The sequence below is a fragment of the Canis aureus genome, chromosome 16, assembly GCF_053574225.1.
Source record: "Canis aureus isolate CA01 chromosome 16, VMU_Caureus_v.1.0, whole genome shotgun sequence".
Taxonomy (NCBI): domain Eukaryota; kingdom Metazoa; phylum Chordata; class Mammalia; order Carnivora; family Canidae; genus Canis; species Canis aureus.
The window spans coordinates 59,585,851-59,605,630 of NC_135626.1; the positions used below are offsets into that span (position 1 = coordinate 59,585,851).

The 19,780-nt window shown below is 51.4% G+C and overlaps 1 long non-coding RNA gene across 1 annotated transcript; it reads left to right on the plus strand.

Moving 5' to 3' along the window:
• Window positions 1-3,937: 3,937 nt before the first annotated feature.
• Window positions 3,938-11,013, plus strand: LOC144287083 (uncharacterized). Its single transcript, XR_013354987.1, has 2 exons — window positions 3,938-5,266; window positions 6,274-11,013. It is a non-coding gene; the product is annotated as an uncharacterized LOC144287083 (long non-coding RNA).
• Window positions 11,014-19,780: the final 8,767 nt, after the last annotated feature.

Sequence of the window (19,780 nt, forward strand, 5' to 3'; positions counted from 1 at the left end):
ACTGACCTAGCAGGATCCTGGCTGAAGGCAGGCCAGGGTGTCAGGCATCACTCTGTGGCAAGGGGAGGATGAGGAACCGGATCAGACATCAGAGTGGGGAGGGTGGCGGGGGAGAGAAGTTCTGATGAAACTGACTTAGCAGGGTTCTTGCTAAAACTGGGTTTTACAAGGAAGTGCACAGACGGGCCTAGGAGATGGGCCAGGAGTCCGACAAAGAATCTTTGTCCTAACCTTACCTTCATTGATCCTTTGGAAGTTTACTTGAACATTCTCTAAAATGTGAGAGAAAAGGAAATATATAATTGAGAGAATAGTAAGCAAAATGTATGACCCATCCAGTAGGTGCCAAGTAATTTGCAAATGTTACCTCCTTGAACCTCTCATTTTATGTGGGGGGCATAGGTTCACTGAGGGCCGGTGACTGCCTGGGGTCACAGGCTAGTGTCCACTTTCTCATTCAAAAGTGTGGGTCACACACTTGGGCACCGTGTGAGGCACTGGGGTACAGGAGAAACCAGACCACCACCACAGCCCTGGAGTGGGCTTTTTAGTTGAGGAAAGACCCGTCCCACAAAAACCAAAATGAACCATCACATAGAACACAGAAGAGGCCTTGGGGTAAGGTTCCTGCTCTGAGTGCTGTCGGGGCCCCTGCTGTGGCTTGGAGGAGAGGGAAGGCTCACTGGTGGGGTCTGCACTGAAAGCCGAATCACAAGAAGCAGCAGGCCAGGAATGAAGAGGAAAGGGCATTCCAGGTGGCAGGAGCAGCAGGTGCAAAGGCCACACGGCAGGACGCCAACTAGCAGTGGGCCAGGAACCTGAACCTGGTGCTGCCGGACTCCGAAGTCAGTGGTCTCCCCACTGAGGCCTCTGCCATTTTGCTGCCTGGTGTCAAATAATAAATCTAGATTTAGGAAACAGACCATCTTGTGAAGGATGATTGTAGGGATGGGAGCACCCCACCAGGGAGGATACTCTGACGAGGGATCTGCCCCAGAAGAGTTTGGCAAAAAGGAAAACTCCTTCATGGGAGGTGTGGCGTGGGGGTGAAGGCGGAGGGATGGCTCCAGGAGCGAGTAGGCCAGAGACGGTGTTAGCTGAGGTCACCCTGTGAGGCTGCAGCGGTGGAAGAGGTTTCGTTCTGCCCTTTGAGCTTCTTTAGCTGGGCTGATAATTAAATTGACACAAGACAGATTAATGGGAGAAAAACAAGCTTAATAACATGCATACCTCCTATATACAGGGCCAGAAAAACCGAGTTTCTACCCTCAAATGGCCAAAGCCATCACCTTTTAAATACCACCTCCAGTTAAAGACATAGGAGATGTTGGGGTGGGATGTGATCAAGAGAAGCACCACGAATGAGGTGAGGGTGTCATGAGGGTTTAAGTCCACACCTTCTCCCCTGATGAGTTTCTAGAGCTCTCTGGAGACGCCCGCACACATGGAGATTTCCTCAGAACGAAATGTCTACTAAAGGGTAAGACCGCCTCCTATGACTGCAGTTTCTTAAAAATAACCTGTTATTTTTAACATATTATTAAAATAACATATTATAATATATAAAATAACATTTTAATAATATGCCACAGAAGCATATCTGGAGGTCCATTTCGCTCCCCTTCATAGCTGTTTGACTCGTGTCAATACATCCTCTGAGCAGAGGCTGGACCCACAGGACACAGAAAGCAGACAGAGGCCTGTGGGTTGGCGTTTCCTCCCAGTGGAAGCGCTTCAAGTTGCCACTCAGGGAGTGAACACAGCCAAATGCTTTCACGAGCACCCCACGCCTTTTGGTGGGCATCACTTAGCTTTTGGTATCGGCAGGAGGTAGACGCAAAGGCCCTCGGATGCTCAGCTTCAGCCACTTGTTCAAGGTCTTCCACCTGGTTCTGAAGCAAAAACCAAGATTTGACCTTTGTAAGTTTGCAGAGTTTGAGCACCTGGGTGGCTCAGTCGGTTAAGCGTTTGCCTTTGGCTCAGGTCATGATCTCAGGGCCCTGGGATCGAGCCCTCATGTCGATCTCTCTGCTCAGTGGGGAGTCTGCTTATCCTCTGCCCCTCACCCTGCACATGTGTGTGCGTGCTCTCTCGCTCTCTCTCTGAAATATTAAAATCTTAAAAAAAAAAAAAAAAGCTGGCAGAGCCTATCACAATTTGCAAAAAATTTGACATATGTAGATGGGCCTTGTCCACAACCTCCCCCTGGCGGTGATCAAACGGGCCGTGATGCCTCAAAGGCCCCCCACTCTTCCAGGCTAAGGAACTAGGTGCATAGTCAGTGAGTCATCCTCCTTCCTGCCAGCATATGATTAGATATGTCTAATCCAGAGCCGACGCCAGAAGTGTCCCATTTGGGAACTCTCCTTTCCATAGGAGGTAGAAAGACTCTCCTTCCCGGGTCACTCTGTCACCTCCAGCAGGCCGGGCACGCCAGCGAGGTCTGGGAATCTCAGGCCAACAGTGGCGGCCGCACACCCAGTGCGTGTCGGTGGTCCTTGTTCCCTGGTCTCAGAGAACACGGGTGATTAAAAGCAGCTGGAAAAAAAGAATTCCAGGACATTCCTGGTGTTCCGGAGTCCAGCTTCAGGAATCCTGTACTGCGTGAAAGGGCAAAACACAAATGAAAAGTTGGAGGTTTTTTCCTCCCTGTTGAAAACCAGGGAGGAGTGACGGGTGTGGTGATCATTTTGTAATATATGCAAATACTGAATCATGGACACCTGACATTCATATAATATTATATGCCAATGATATCTCAATGGGAAAAAAAAGGATCTGAAACCTTGTGAAAATAAGCCATTGTTTATTTTATTTTTTTTTAAGATTTTATTTATTTATTCATGAGAGACACAGAGAGAGAGGCAGAGACATATGTGGAGGGAGAAGCAGCTCCATGCAGGGAGCCCGATGCGGGACTCGATCCCAGGACCCCAGGAACATGCCCTGAGCCGAAGGCAGACGCTTAACCGCTGAGCCACTGGGTGCCCGAAGCCATTGTTTAAAAGTACAGAAACAAGGGAAGAGCCTCCCCGCCCTCTCTCCCTTTGCTCTCAGCCTTTCTAGACCCTTCTCTGCTTCGAGGCTAAATTAGGCTCTGGCGCATCTCAAAACTCTGGGAATGTCTTCCCTAGGACCAGAGAGCCTCCTCTTTGAAATATGAGGAGGACGGTGTTCTCGGTGCCCTGGGAGGGGACAGCCCGGTGCCCTGGGAGGGGACAGCCCGGCTCCTCCGCTGTCACCTGACCAGTTGCAAACCTCCCTGAGGACCCATTGCCTTGCTGCGGCCGCCTGGCGCTGTCACAGATCGCGGTTTTCTAGTGGGTTGCCTGGGGTGCTCCTCACCTTGTGGTTGAATGCTTATTCAATAACACTGTGTCCTCCCTTCGTGGAGAGCTTTGTTGTCCAGGACGGTTGAGCAAACGTCAGGCTCCTGGACCGTCTCCTAGGCCCATCTGTGCACTTCCTTGTAAAATCCAGTTTTAACAAGAACCCTGCTAAGTCAGCTTCATCAGAACACACCCTCCCCGCTTCTCTGATATCTGATCAAGTTCCTCATCCTCCCCCTGCCCCAGGGTGATGCCTGACACCCTGGCCTGCCTTCAGCCAGGGTCCTGCTCTTTCAATTTAGCCAGAAGCCCCCCTACCCCTGACATTTCCTCTTAGTGATTTTCCATCTCCTCCCCCCCACTCCCCGTGGCTACAAATCCCCACCTGTCCCCGCTGCCCTCAGAGTCCAGCTCAGTCTCTCTGCTCGGCCCTGTAAATGGTCCCTACGCCTCTCAGCCCATCGTGACGGTCCTGGATGGAGCCTGCCTTGCCATCCTTAATCAGTGTCCCTGCAAGCTTTTTCTTTTCTTTTTTTTAAAAAAGATTTTATTCATGAGAGACAGAGAGAGGTGGAGACACAGGCAGAGGGAGAAGCAGGCTCCATGTGGGGAGCTGGACGTGGGACCCCATCCCAGGACCCTGGGATCATGGCCCAAGCCAAAGGCAGATGCTCAACCACTGAGCCACCCAGGTGTCCCACGTGTTTTTCTTTACCAGTAGAAAGAGATGTGAACTCCTCTACCCTCTTAGGTGCTTTCCGGGAGGCCTGCAAATTAAACCGACAAACTAGTACGAGAAAGGCAGATGTGTATTCCTGCGGTGGTGCGTAGTTCACAGAAACCGGTGCCTCGAGGAAGCTTACAATTGAGGGCTCATCTACTATGTCAAGGAGGGGAGGGGAGGGGCGGGGAGGACACTTGCAGGAAGGCAAGACTTAGAAAAGGTGAGTGACCCTTTAGAATAGGTGGCAGGTGTGATAGTTCTGTGACAAGGCTGACTTCTCGCCTGGGTCTGGACTGTTCTCTGCGGGCAGGAGTCGGGCTTCTCAGGCATTTATGACACTTGAATTCTTTGGGGAGGCTCTGCGTTTAGGCAGATAAAGGAAGTTCAGACAAACACCCCCCCCCCTTCTTATTCTGGACCCAGTCCCTGGCTTTCTTCTTATCTAAGTTTGCGAGGAGTCAAGGATATCCTCCACTTCCTCCTCCCAAGTCAGGGGAAGTTGAAATTAGTCCTGTCCGCTCCAGAGTCAGGCAAGAAGCTGCCCGGCCCCCAGTCGCCAGCTTCCCCCTGTCGTGCCTTCGCCTCACCCCGCAGCTAGCTTCCTGTGAGTGCCGGCTCGCATCTACACGGCCCACGGCCCTGCAGGAGCTGGGGCGTCACCCACAAGCGCTCACCTATGCCCCGTGGGCTATGATTTCCCAGGAGTCCCTGCTGTATAGGGGAAAACCAGCGCTCCCGGTGGGGCTCTCGCACCTTCAGGTTCTGGGGCGGTGAGGACGAGTTGTATTCACACAGCCAACCCCGCCGTAGACTCCGGGGGACAGGTCGGGCCCAAAGTAGCCTCCACCCCAGGATCACTTACCACCCGGGTCCCGGGCCTGGTGCTTCACCTTCATCTCATTCACTACACCTCCCAACAGGTTCCTGAGGCCGAGTGGTTCTTGTTTCCACCTTAGAGATGGGGCGACGGGGGCAGAGGGGCCGTCCCTGCCGGAGCCCCGCAGCTGGCGTGAGCAGGGGTGTGGACGCGGCCCGGCCTGGCCCCCACGGCGACGTGCGGTCATGAGGCTCATTCATCCGCTCCTACACTAACAAGATAGAAGTCATTACGAGTATTATAAATACAACATACCTGTTATGTGTCCCGTTCTCTGTTAACGAAGATGTGGGAGGAGAGAGAGGGTGACACCGGCAGTCAGAGCGCACAAACGGGGTGAGAACCTGGGGACCCTGTGGAGCAGACCAGGAGCTCTCCTGTGACACACACAGTGGGCTCCGCGGCTTGGGGGCCCCGCAACACCGAGGGCCCTGAGAGGGGCTCTTTTTCACCTTCTGGCAACACCACCACACGGACTTATTTTACTGAGGTTCTAGAAGTTTTTTTTTTTCTTTTTTTTTTTAAGATTCGTTTATTTCAGAGAGAGTGAGAAAGTGGGGAGGGGCAGAGGGAGAGAGAGAGAATCCCAAGCAGGCTCTCCACTGAGTGCAGAGCCCAACACAGGGCTCCGGCCTGTGACCCTGAGATCATGACCTGAGGGACAGCCAAGCATCAGACGCTGAACCAAGTGAGCCCTCCAGGTGCCCCGAGGTTCTAGAAGTTTAAGGGTTCTACAGGAGCGAATGGTCTGGTGGTTTTGGAGCTTTGCCCTATCGGAGTGCGGGAGCTCTGCCAGCAACCCGGATCACCCTGTGGCAGAGGGCCTGTGCTGATGGCTTCCATCCCGCAGCTTCTGACGGAGACAATTTGGGGTTGGGACTTATGTCATTGTTTTCAGCCCCCCTCCCCACGCCCTTCCATACGTGCTCCCACTTCTGCAGCCCTCCAGGCCAGCGGGGAAGCGGGTGGAGGGACCTGGTGGTGACGCAGCCCGCCACGGCCCAGCCACTCGGCACCCTCGGCCTGAGTCCCCAGCTGCCCAGCTGAGGTGTCAGCACGACCCTGAGGCCCGCAGCTGGGTCCCCTGTGTGTCTCAGGGACAGATGGGGAGGGTGGCCTGGTAGCCAGGTGGCCCTTGCTCTTCCCCTCGGGACGTGAAGCGGGGCCCCCAGTGTTGGAGATTTTCGTGTGCGTGCGTGGCATCTCCTATCCCAAATGAATTTTCATCTCAGTTCCGTTAGAATTGCGGTCATCCCAAGAAAAAAATTGTGTGACACGATAGCAAAGGGTGTTTGACCAATTTTTTTTTTAATTTTCTTTTTTTTTTAAATTTTTTATGATAGGCACACAGTGAGAGAGAGAGGCAGAGACACAGGCAGAGGGAGAAGAAGGCTCCATGCACCGGGAGCCCGACGTGGGATTGGATCCCGGGTCTCCAGGATTGCGCCCTGGGCCAAAGGCAGGCGCCACCCAGGGATCCCTGTTTGACCAATTTTTGATGGCTTCCTCAAAAGTGAGGACAGTGAGCTGAGACTGGTTGTTCTGTATTTTCTCTCCATTTCCTCTCTGCGGCGTTCGGAGTCTGGTGCTGGAAGCGTCTACTGCTGCACCTGTACTATGGGGAATAAAACCCGCACATGCTCAGCATCTACTCACTTCCAGCCCTCGGTTTCACTAAGGTGTCGCGGACGATCGTCTGCTACAGTCACCGAAGGCATAACATGCTCATCTCCTAAGAGGCACATTTGTTGAAAGTGGCGTCATACTTCAGCACGATGTGCCAGTGTGCAAACATTTTCCTTGGACGCCGCCGGGCTCCCCTGCGCTTCCCAATTCCGTACTTTTCGTGCAAACACAATAGTTGGGACCCACCGCAGGCGAACTGCTTAGGTTCTCACCGTCGTCCCAGGGCCCAGAATAGAGGTGCGGTCTTGTTTACTTGGTTTGCATTCAGGAACAGTCTTTGTCTTCCAAGGGACACATGAGAAAAGTTCCTGTCTTAGAACACGAAGCCCTGGACGGTGACTTCCCCCTCGAGTCATGGGACTGGCTGCCTGAGCTCGGAGGGGAAATGCCTCCTCGGTTGCCGGGCTGCAGGGAGAGGCAGTGGCCTGTGTTGTGGGACTAAGAAAACAATTGCTTCAGCTGAGGGGACAGTCTCCTTTCCAACAGTTCTGGAAGTGGCTGCAACAGCGACTTGCCTGGGCGGGGGGTGGGTGGGTGTGGGTGTGTGTGATAACCAAGTGTGAGGACCTGGCCTTGTGCATGGCTAGATTTTGACCCCTGGGAGGCCGAGTCACAGAAGCCTGATGCGTCGCAGATACTTCATTCTTCAAATTAACCAGAAATTGGAAGCAACCAGAGACAGAAAGGGGCAGTCGAGTACACCAATTGTGGCAGGGCTGTACAGTGGAAAGGGGCTCCTGGTATTTTTTTAAAAGGTTTTTAAATTTTTTTAAAGATTTTATTTATTTATTCATGAGAGATACAGAGAGAGAGACAGAGACAGAGAGAGGCAGACACAGGCAGAGGGAGAGGCAGGCTCCATGCAGGGAGCTCGACGCAGGACTCGATCCCAGGACTCCAGGATCATGCCCTGGGCTGAAGGCGGCGCTAAACTGCTGGGCCACCCGGGCTGCCCGGGCTCCTGGTGTTTTGATGAGTGAGGAAAAAGGTTTCAGTGTACTGTGTGATTCCGCCTACAAAGAGTCCCAAATCCAGCAAAAGTCATTCTGCGCTGCCGGAGGTCAGAAAACCGGTTATTCTGGGGAGGGAGGGAGCTTGGGGGACCTGGTCCTTATCCTTCCCTTCTCAGGGCAGTTAATCAGTGTGTGCAAATGTGAAAACACGCCTAGAATTTGTGTTCTTTGCTAGGTGTGAATTATAGCTCCATAAAAGAAGAAAGCATACTGTGTACCGGTGGTGTGATTTCATCTGTGAAGGTCACAGACAGGAACACGAGGCGGTGGTGTAGAAGAGGTTCCCACGGGGACACGTGTGACCAGGAAGAGGGTGAGGGGCTTCCAGGTCATGGTCATGGAGGAGCTTTCCACTGGGGCTGTGGCCACGTGGGTGCATCTCTTCGTGATACGCACCTGTTGGCTGAGGATCTGTGACTTTGTTTGAACGGTATGCTTCAATAAAAGATTATGTAAAAATATTATGTACAGGACGCCTGGGTGGCTCAGTGGTTGAGCGTCTGCCTTTGGCACAGGCATGTTCCTGGGGGTCCTGGGATCGAGTCCCACGTCGGGCTCCCTGCATGGAGCCTGCTTCTCCCTCTGCCCGTGTCTCTGCCTTTCTCTCTGTGTGTCTCGTGAATAAATAAATAAAATCTTTTAAAAAAAAGTATGTGCAAAGAAGACCTAGAAGGGCCTTGTATTCATTTCCTGTGGCTGCTGTAACAACTTATCATAAGCTCCGTGGCCTGAAACAACACAAATGTATTTTCTCACAGTTCCTAAAGTCAGAAGTGTGACTCGGGTCTCACTGAGCTGAAGTCAAGGACCTTGTAGACAGTACCCTCATGAATACATTGATTCACCTGGATAGTCCAAGCTGATCTCCATTTTTTTTTAAAGATTTTGTTTATTTGAGAGAGAGAGATAGTGCTTGAAAAAGAGAGAGAGAGAGAGAGAGAGAGACCCAAGCAGGGTTTAGGGGCAGAGGGAGAGGGAGAAGCAGGCTCCCCGCTAAGCAGGGAGCTGACTCGGGATTCAATCCCAGGACCCCAAGATCATGACCTGAACTGAAGGCAGATGCTTCATCGGCGAAGCCCTCAGGCACCCCAAGTGGGACCTTTTTTTTTTCTTTAAGATTTTGTTTATTTATTCATGAGAGACACACACACAGAGGGAGAGAGAGGCAGAGACACAGGCAGACGGGGGAGCAGGCCCCATGCAGGGAGCCCAACGTGGGACTTGATCCTGAGACTCTAGGATCACGCCCTGGGCCGAAGGAGCAGCTAAACCACTGAGCCACCCGGGCTGCCCCCTCCCCCCCTTTTAAAAGATTTTTATTTATTTGGGACCTTTTTTTTTTTTTTACAATACTGTGTGACCCACCTGGATATCTGTGAGAAGACCTTATCGTAGAGGTCCCGGGAGCCACTGCGTCCCCTCCAGCCACCCCTCCTATCTCGGGAGTCGGGCTCAAACTTCAACCATTAAGTCCCAGTGGGCTCCCACTTTCTGGAGGCCCACAGCCACAAACCGCGGGATCAAAGCTCTTCTCGGTTCCTAACTTCAGAGCTGTCTTGTTTTGTCTCAAATCATCCATTCCAGGAAACTGTCCCCTTCCACCTCTTTCCTGGGCCTGAGGTCCACCAGTGACCAATAAACTGCTAAATGCAAGTGTGGGTTTTTCGCCTGGGGAACGTCAGGCAGAGCGTTAAGGTGGTTGTAGCATCTGCCTAAAGCCCCGAGTCCTCTGGGTCTGCCTGGCAGCTGAGTTTGGGCTAGGGGGTTTTCACCAAGGACCCCGCCTGCTGCAGACCCTTCTTGGAACCAGGCCCTTGTCCCTGGCTCTGTGCACGGTGTATGGGTGGGAATGGCCCCCCGGGACTTCACGCGGTGGCCCCAGCCTCTCAGTGATGCTGCCCACCTCCCCGGGAGGGAGCCGTGAGCTCTGACCACACTGCAAATTGTTGCAACCAAAGCAGCGTGTTCTCCTAGCTTTTCAGAACCCAGAAAACAAGTCACTGTTTCCTAAATGAAAAGGAACAAAATTAGCACTGGGAGAGGTCGTGGGAGATGCTTTCCAAGTATCTGAGAGTCCTTGGCAGAGTAGAGCAGGAACGCTTCTATGTAAAACTCCTCTCCACCAAGGCCTGCTTTGAAGTCAGTTTGTACAGCAGGGAAAACTAAAAGAAAGAAAGCAAAGAGTTTGACTCTTAGGTCTTTAGAAATCGTACAGAAATGGACGTGGCTGTAAAGATGCCAAAGAGCCCATTTGGGGCTGTGAGCTTGACTAACAGTAGGAGCGAAACCCCAACCCAGAATCCAGAGGAAGGAGGAATTGATTCTGACCTTTGCATCTGGGTGTTTTGTGGGGGAACCGAAGCGTGAGGGATGGGGTGGGATTTCGCAGAGCAGATGCCCGGACCACAGCCCTTCCAGGCCGGAGAGGCTCCAAGTTCCAGAGCAGGTGACAAGGAGAAAGGTGTGCATGTGCCCCAGCAGCGGCATGATGGACGTGGCTCGTGGGGCACAGTGACACCGAAATCAGGCATTTCTATCGCTGTTTTTTTTTTTTTTTTTTAAAGATTTTACTTATTTATTCATGAGAGACACACACACACACAGAGGCAGAGACACAGGCAGAGGGAAAAGCAGGCTCCATGCAGGGAGCCCAAAGTGGGACTCGATCCCGGGGCTCCAGGATCACACCCCGGGCCAAAGGTGGCGCTAAACCTCTGGACCATCCAGGGATCCCCTGTTTGTTTGATTGTTTGTTTGTTTGTTTGTTTGTTTGTTTTAAACAGGTTTTATTTATTTATTCATGAGGGACACAGAGAGAGAGAGGCAGAGACACAGGAAGAGGGAGAAGCAGGCTCCATGCAGGGAGCCCGATGCGGGACTCGATCCCAGGGCCCCAGGATCACGACCTGAGCCGAAGGCAGATGCTCAGCCGCTGAGCCACCCTGGTGCCCTCTGTCGCTGTTTTTGTGTTGGGCTTTACAAGTCTGAGAACTGACACAAGCATCAATTTGCTATGTTAAGGGCTTTCGTTTGGAATTCAAGGAGACATTTTTATCAGTGCCAGCATGTTTGAATGACCGTGGAACTCCATGGACTTTCCACAAGCTCCTCCCAGTCCTCCAAGGGGCTACCGGGCAAGATACCTGGTCCTCGGCTGTAGAATTCACCCTTCTTCATGGCCGGTGTGGGTGTGGGTTGGGGCCAGGCGGCAGGAAGTGGGAGTTTTGGAACTGTGATTTCGGGCCAACACCCCATCTTTATGAAATTAAACGGTAAGCATCCTCTTCATGCCATAACTGGCGATCTCTGGGTCTGTTGAGTGCCACCTACCCCACTGTTCCCAGCCTCCCTCTCTCTTCTTTGCAGTAAATGCTAGTGAACTAATCTGTGCACCAAGACTCTTTTTGGGTACATGCAGAAACCCAACCATCTTTGCAAAAGATTGGTATTTTTAAAAGTGCTAATAAGCTATTCTCATCGGCTGAATGAATGTTTTGACAGCCTAATGGTGATGGATGTGTTCTACAGCTTTTAGACGGAGCTGCTGAATTATAGAGTAACTTCACAGATCAAGCCCTGGATGAGAATTTTCTCCATAGAGTTGGCCTGTCCCCAGTGACTGCTCAGGAAAACCCATCCCCCTGTTGGCCTTGGCCATCTCCTGCTGGAAGAAACATCCTAGGGCTGAGGGGTTAGACGGACCTTCATTATCGTGGAGCTGGAGGCAAATGCTTAAGGTTGGAGGTGTGAGATCTTTGAGACTCCTGGAAGACCCCTGCCAGGGCCCTCCCTCTTATTCCCATCTCTCTAGGTGACAGTCTGCATAGAATGGTGGAATGGGCCTCGACAGGACCAGCGTGGTCAGAGGAGCAGCTGCTGCCTCAGCTTGGCACTGATGTCCTCTAGAATCTACGACCAGAAGGCCCGAGGCTTGGAGGCCAGGGAGCAAGACCAGCATTTCGTCTTGGTCAGACACAAGGTCAACTGGATGGCGGGAATAATGTGATTTTTTTTTTCCAATCTGGGCATACTGAGAAGGCCAACAGGTCCACCTGGCTTGGGTAGGTCTCCCCAAGATCTCAGGAGCTGGGGGTATTTGGCTGCTCAGAGCCATGAAAGGTTTGGAAAAGCTGCTTCTTTCTTCAACCTAACACCTCTTACCCAGGCAGGCTCTCAAGGGCGTCCATCCCTACCAGGAGGCCTTGTCTCCCTCTTTTTCCTCAACAATTACAAATCGATGATCTTAAAATTTGCTGTCCAACCAGGTCACTTCTCAGTAATGGGGGGTGTTGTGAATAATCACCTTGAGTCAACAGGCACACACTGAGACTGTCTCACGCCAACTGGGACGTCCGTCACCCTAATTAAAAGGGATTAAGAAGGGAAGGACTGTGAATGAGGCTCATTCATCTCCACCCATGTCAGGCTGTCCTTTAATCCCTGCACATTCCAAGTGACAATGGTCATTTTTCTGTTATGTAAGACAGTCCCAGGCGCCACTAAGTCCAAAGGTAACAGAGGACAGGGCATTTCCAGCTGCTATTCCAGGAATGGCATTTAACCTTAGGAGAAACCTGGCCCCAGCCAGAGAAGGTCATCTATCCCGAGTCAAGGTTATAATTGCGCAGCGCCGGAAGCCCTTTCACCCGATTGTTCTGATGTGTGTGCAGGCATGCGTGCAGGCAGTGGGCCCAGAAGCTGCGGTCCCCGCTTCCTGCCATCAGCATTGCCTCTGTCACAGCACGCAGCGAAGCACAGGCTTTGACTGGCAAGGTAATCCCAGGGGGTTGAGGACAGGAAAGAAATAACTAGTACCTTCCAGTAACCATCCCACCCCCTTCAACGAAAGCTGCAGGCAGCGCTGGCTGTGCTGTCTTCCTAAACAGAGTCCCACCAGCTGGATTAACACCCAGGAAAATGAGCCTCTGCCTGCAGCCATAGGGGAAGGAGAGTAGAGTCTAGATCACTTGGTCACTTCTCCTTAGGGGTCACGGGTGAATTGCAGGCTTCTGTTCTACCCTGGAACAAACAGCTTCTTCCTTTTTTTTTTTTTAGATTATTTATTTATTTATTTTGAGAGAGAGAGACTGTGTGTGTGTGTGTGTGTGTGTGTGTGTGTAAGACTGGGGAAGGGCAGAGGGAGAAGTAGACTCCCTGCCGGGTAGGGAGCCTGATGCGGGGCTCGATCCCAGGACCCCGGGATCATGACTTGAGCCAAAATCAAGAGTCGGATGCTCAACCGACTGAGCCACACAGGTGCCCTGAACAGCTGCTTCTTTCAAGGGTCAAAACGATGAGGCTCACATCATTGCATCAGCTGGAGGAAAAGCTCACGGCACAGCCTGTACACCCTGTGGGAGGGCGGACTGGGTTGTTACCAGGGATGCCAGCCCTCTGGCAGGACAAGAAGCAACCTTTCTTTTATCCACCTGGAGAATGAAGGAGTATTTGATGAAATCATTCATCCTGAGTGAGTGCAAAATACCATCTGTGAGTGTAGGTGATTAATAACATCTTCATCCATAAGAAGAAGGCCAGTGTGGCTTGTCCTGAAGGGTCCTTCCGCAGTAACAGTTGATACTGCTGTTGGGTGTGTGACCCCTGGGTGACTTAAGCCAGCCTAAGGTCACACCTGCGGGGCCACCTCGCTCCTATGCGAGGGCTGGGTTATCAGACACACTCGAGCCTGTACAGACGCGTTCTGATCCCGTGCCGGAGAAGAGACAACAGCTTAGGAAAACAGGAACAGTTTCAGGAATGCGACTGTGGGGACCTGTCCCAGGCCTCGGTGACCCTCGGGCTACGTTTGCCCCTTACTGACAGCATTTCCTTTTATCTCACTGCAAGCAATTTTGGCTCATTTGTTACACTGCCCGGGAGTTCATCGACTGGAGATTAGGGTGGACAAGCCAAGGGAGGAGGAAGTTTTCCCAGCCTCCCTTAGGGTTCCTGGTGAGGTCTGAAAATTAAACTGCAAAGACATGAAAGGAGAAAAACATACATGATGATTTAATGGAAGTCTCTTATTTTTTAAAAAAAGATTTTATTTATTTATTCATGAGAGACAGAGAGGGGGCGGGCAGAGACACAGGCAGAGGGAGAAGCAGGCTCCCTGCAGGGAGTCTGATGCAGGACTCGATCCCAGGACCCCGGGATCACGCCCTGAGCCAAAGGCAGACAGATGCTCAACTACTGAGCCACCCAGGCGTCCCTATTTAATAGAAGTCTTCTGTTTCGTGAGATCTGTCATAAGGAAACAAAGACTTGAAGAAACAGATGTGAGTGGCCATTTCTTAAGATTTTATTTTTAAGTAATCTCTACCCCCCGAACCCCACGACCCCAAGATTGAGAGTCACAGGCTCCACTGACCCAACCAGCCGGGGCCCCCCAGACCTGAGCATTTTTGTGCAGAGTTTGATGCTGAATGGACAGTCATGGTCGAATGCGATAGGTCAAGGAATCTGAGGTAAGCGGTGGTAAACTGGGGTAAGCTCAGCGAGGCCTGTTGGTTGGGATTCTTCCCAGCATCCCCCCTGTCATCGGAGATAAGGATGCTCCTTTGCTCCGGGTGGAGGGCACCTCTCATGGCAGGATTTTATGACCTGTGTCAGAGGGAAGGTCGGAGTGGACTTCCTGCTCCTGCTATTTTCTCAAATTCCTCCAGTCTGCAACATTTAATGTGCCAAGGTGCCGTATTTGGGGGTAGTAGGTCCTGAACCCCGTCCCAAACATGTTCTTAAAAGCATGAAGTGTGAAGGACCCATCAAACACGTGCCTGATGGATCTCCTTGCCTTGCCTCTCGCATCCGAGCCCAGCTAGGGCCTAACTGGAGCGTGGCGCAGTGCCGTCTCCGATGGACGGGGACATAGGTGCATGACTTCCAAGCGTGTACCCTTGATCTACTCCCCACTGTAATCTGAGGCTGCCCCAAAGGTTTTGAACCTTCTCTCCACACTCTGATTGTACTCGGATTTCCAGATTGTAGGTATCCCCTTTCCAATGGAGAAAGGTAACACCTGCCGGGGCTGAGCTGGGTGATTTAGATTCACCTAATTGCGTGCTCCTGCGGGAGACTGATCCAGACTGACTTAGTGGAGGCGGGGGACAGGGCATCGCCTTGCTGGCGCGGATTGTTGGCAGGGCGAGCCCGGTTCTGGAGACGGAGGCCGAGGCAGCAACATCCTGACTTGGCAGCTTCCTCCTCCTGGGGAGGTGCCGCCGGGTGAGCTGGTCCTTCGGTTCTTCTCAGGGGAGTCGGTTGTTTCTGGAAGTCTGCCCAGTGCCTGCATCCCCCACCGTCTCAACAGTTCTGTGAGCTCCCTGCCCCTTGGGGAACCCCTTCGGCTTGAACCAGCTGCAGTGGATTCTGCTGTCTGCACCCAAGAAGCCCTGGCTGCCACAGATGGAGCAAGGACAGCAGAGGGCGGGGAGGAGGATGTTCAGCATATGATAGAAGAGTCGAGAAAGAGATAAAGGAAATTGACAAATATTTTGAATAATGGCCATACCATGTGCATTATCTCCAACCCTTGCAACAGATCTGTTGGCATTATTATTCCTGTTCGACAGAGGAGCACACAGTCTCGGGATGATTAAGGGGCCTGCCCAAGGCCACACTGCCTTTGACTGCGACTTGGGAACTTGAACCCAGATCCTTTTGCTCAAAGCCCAGGATCTCTTCCCTCTGCTACTGTGCCCAGGCCAGGCCTGCTTGCAGAAGGGAGTGGAAGCTCCCGTCCCATTCTGTTTCCTCCTCTTGGCTTCCCCTTCTCCGTCGGAGGCACACTACAGTTTACGTGTGCATGGGCTTCACGGGCTGGGCCGGTGTTGATCAGTTGGGAGCAGAGCATGCGTCAGAAAACACTGCCAAGGGCCGACCACCGGGGCCAGTGGGGAGGGAAGGGTTTCTAGCAGCTTTTTCCTTTCCCCATAAGGCAATTACACCGTTTGAATTTTCTACAGGAAGCAAGTGTATTGCTTATGTAATTATACAGCAAAATGAGCACTGCCAAAGAGTGGTGGGAAGGCACCAAGACATGAATTGTGGTTATTATTGGCATGGTGGGATGATAGGTGATTTTTATTTTCTTCATTATGTGTTTCTGCATTTAAACCTGTTTCTAAAATGAGCATGTGCTCAGGTTGCTTTTAGCCACAGGGAACAGAAAACCTTTCATCAAACTGGATTGCCCCATGAGGAGGCGGATGGATTCTCAGGACTGGGTGTCCAGCAGGAGGGCCCTGCACACGGCAAGGGCAAGTCACGAAAGCCTCCCTCTGCTTCCTGCTCCTCTCCTCTCTGGGGCCTCAGCATCCTCCCCAGCAAATGCTGGCTCCCTTCGTGGACCCAGCAACAGCTGCAGCCATCCCAGGAATGAGACCAGGCACGACAGTGTCCACACACAGAAATAGGGGACTTCTGTTTAGGTGTCTCCTTTTTCAGAGTGCAGGGACCTCTCCAGGACCCCCTGGCTGACTCCCCTGCAGGTCTCATTGGTCAGAACTGGGTGAAACGCTCATTTCTGAATCAGTCCCTGGGGGGAGGGATGCCTTAGCCTCACTGATCTACCTGCTGGGCCTTGGGCAGCACTCAGCTTCCCCTGGGACCCTGTAATGTGGACAAGGGCAAATGCCTGAAAAAGTCAGGCTTTAGGAGTGAAGACATGGGAACATGGATGCCATGTAGACAGTCTACTATGGCAGATATTATTTTATAATTTAAAAAATTACAGGGAAGCCTGGGTGGCTCAGCGGTTTAGTGCCTGCCTTTGGCCCAGGACATGATCCTGGAGTCCTGGGATCAAGTCCCACATCAGGTTCCCTGTGTAGAGCCTGCTTCTCCCTCTGCCTCTCTCCCTCTGTCTCTCATGAATAAATAAAGTCTTTAAAAAAATAAAAAATAAAAATAAAAAATTACAGGGTGCCTGGGTGGCTCAATTGCTTAAGTGTCTGCTTTCAGCTTAGGTCATGATCCCAGGGTCCTGGGTTGAAGCCCCGCATTTGGCTCCCTGCTCAGCAGAGAAGCTGCTTCTCCCTCTCCTGCTGCCTGCTGCTCCCTCTGCTTGTGTGCTCTCTCTCTCTCTCTTTCTCTCTCTCAAATAAATAAATATTTTTAAAAATTACATAACTTTTTATTTTTTTATCTTTGTTTATTTTATTTATTCATGAGAGACACACAGAGAGAGGCAGAGACAGGCAGAAGGAGCAGCAGGCTCCCTGCGGGGAGCCTGATGTGGGACTCAATCCCAGGAATCCGGGATCACGCCCTGAGCCACCCAGGCCCCCCTACATACATGTTTAAAAATTTAAAACTACCCTCATGTGGCTGGCCCCACCGCTGAGGGCTTTGGTGGGAACCGTGTTGCTGTGTCCACTCTGTGCATGAAACCTTGCTGCTCCTAACGGATGATAATCATGGCCTAAGCAGGAACAAAAACCCTGTGCTGTTTCTGCTGCACGATATTGTTTTATCTCTGGGGACATCAGGAACTGAGCAGGACCCACCTGGACGTCATGAGGCCCAAAGTTCTGTAGGTGTGTCCATCACTTGGGTCACGTGACCTAGACCACTGACCAGGGATCCCATCTCGGCTAGGAAGGTCCCTTACTCAGGCTGTCAAGGCTCAAAATCAAGTTTTGTTGTTAGCCGTGAAGTGTGCTAAGCTTTCTGCAGACATTATTTGACGCGGCCTTCTTAAATGTCAAATGCTGGGCCAAGATGAATTAAGTGGTCTTGAAAGTTCCCCGGATCCCAGTGCTGCAGATCTGAGGGTGAGGGTAGGAGAAACCACTCGGAGGCCCTTTGGGTTTTCTGGAGTCCACAGACTTCCTCAGGGCCTCTTTTTTTTTTTTTTTTTTTTTCCAACTGAGTCTGAAACAGCTGCAGGAGAATCATTGTTTCCTTTCAACTTGCATAGTTGCCCGATGTTTAAAGCCAGAGATGCAGAAGTTAAGAGAATAGGTTCAAAGTCTTCTTTTTTTTTTTTTAATTTTTATTTATTTATGATAGGCACACAGTGAGAGAGAGAGGCAGAGACACAGGCAGAGGGAGAAGCAGGCTCCATGCACCGGGAGCCCGACGTGGGATTCGATCCCGGATCTCCAGGATCGCGCCCTGGGCCAAAGGCAAGCGCTAAACCGCTGCGCCACCCAGGGATCCCGGTTCAAAGTCTTCTAACAGAGAATAAGCATTACTTTGTATTGAGATTCAAATTGCTGCCAGGACGTAAGTGGATTTATTTTTAAAATTTTTCTATTTAAGTTAAAAAAAAAGTTTTTTTAAAAGTAATCTCTACACCCAATATGGGGCTTAAACTCACAACCCCGAGATCAAGAATCGCATGCTCTTCTGACTGAGCCAGCCAGGCACCCTACTTTTCCTTTTCTTTAAATCTACTTATTCTTGGGGTAGAGATCACTAAAAAAAAAAAAAGGAAAGAAAGAAACTTACTTATTTTTACCAAGTCAAGGGTACCTTTAACTTCACAGAGCCTTCTAGAGCGTGAACATAATCCCTCGTGTGCAAAGCAGTGAAGTTTTCTTTCCTCCGTGTCATGGGCTAGGCACTCAGGAGCTCCCTGATTGTAAATCTCAGAACAACAGATGGAAGGATAAATGGAACATTAAAAAGTCATACGGGATCTCGCCACTTGTTATTTAAAGAATTTATAGGTCAAGACAATTTGAAGTGCTATTTGCGGCCCAAATGGAAATACTTGAAGGCTGGAGATGTTCTTTGGTTAGCTTGCTCAGCAGAATGTCTGAGGATGTACAGGCCCCTACATCCATCAGGGGCTCACGCACCTCCAGGTGGACCCCACGCCTCTGTGCTTATGGCTGATCCGCTTTTCATCATGACACCTGGCCTTACCAATCTCGAAACTGGTAGACCAGAAGAAGGAGGAAGATGCAGGGGGCACCTGGCTGGCTCGGTGGTTGAGCGTCTGCCTTCGGCTCAGGGCGTGATCCCGGGGTCCTGGGATCAAGTTCCGCATCGGACTCCCCACAGGGAGCCTGCTTCTCCCTCTGCCTGTGTCTCTGCCTCTCTCTCTCTGCATTTCTCATGAATAAATAAATAAAATCTTTGAAAAAAAAAAAAAAGATGTCATATGGGGGGAGAGGCACGGTCAGCTGGCTCCCGAATTCTCTGTAGGGATCAAACAACCTGGCCTCCTTGTGCCTTGGCTTCCCTGAGTGTGGAATAAACTCAGGTTGCCGGCATCACAGCGACTCCTGGAAGACTCTCCCGAGCTGCCAAGAGGCTGGTCCCCAGAGGATCCTTTGTGTGCCTGCCTGTGATCAAGGTGCACATGCCTAACCTTCAGATGAGGCCAGCCGAGACCCAGAGGCCAGCCTCCGTCACCAAGGACACTGATGTCTTTGTCCTCAGGCTGCAGGGGCTTCCTGAGCCTGGTGGTAAGTCCCCTGTCCCTGCTGTGTAAAGGTCAAAGGTCTACCCTGCGTCCCTGGGGCTCTGGAGGAAGGTACACGGGCTCTTGGACTTGTGTCACCTGCATGGTTTCTGGGGAGCGCTAGACACCCCCCAGTGTCCTGGAGGCAGCGACAGGCCTGCCTCTGCAAGAGTACAGTAGCTGACAGAGGCCACCATGCAAGGCAGGGCTGGGAGGCAGGGTCCCTTTGAGGGATGATTGCGAGTTCACACAGTAGCGGTTTATTTTATTTTATTATTATTATTTTTTAAGATTTTGGTTTCTTGGTTTACCAAGAAAAGAGGTAAGGTCTGTGCTAGCAGCTGTTCACTCGAGGACTGGTCTTTTGGGGATGCCTGGGAGGCTCAGCAGGGGAAATTCCAGACGGGGAAGTTCATCCATCCTCTAAATAAACAGGATGATCCTAGTAACAACCAAAGGAGTGAGCAGGGTAATAATAATCTATGGTTCCAGAACATTCCGGAGGCAGAGCTGTGAGATGCCTGGCTACGGGAAGCATTTACATAAAGCCTAACCATTTACAAAGTTTTTACAAACATTTTCTTATCTAAGCTTTTACAACCCTAGGAGATAACGTTTTCGGACAGCAAATCCCATCAACATCCAATTAAAAAAAATTTTTTTTTATCCTTTGGAAGAGAAAGATCTTAAAAGCTGCTCTGGGCTATGGAGATGGTTCAATCAGGCACTGCCAAGGTG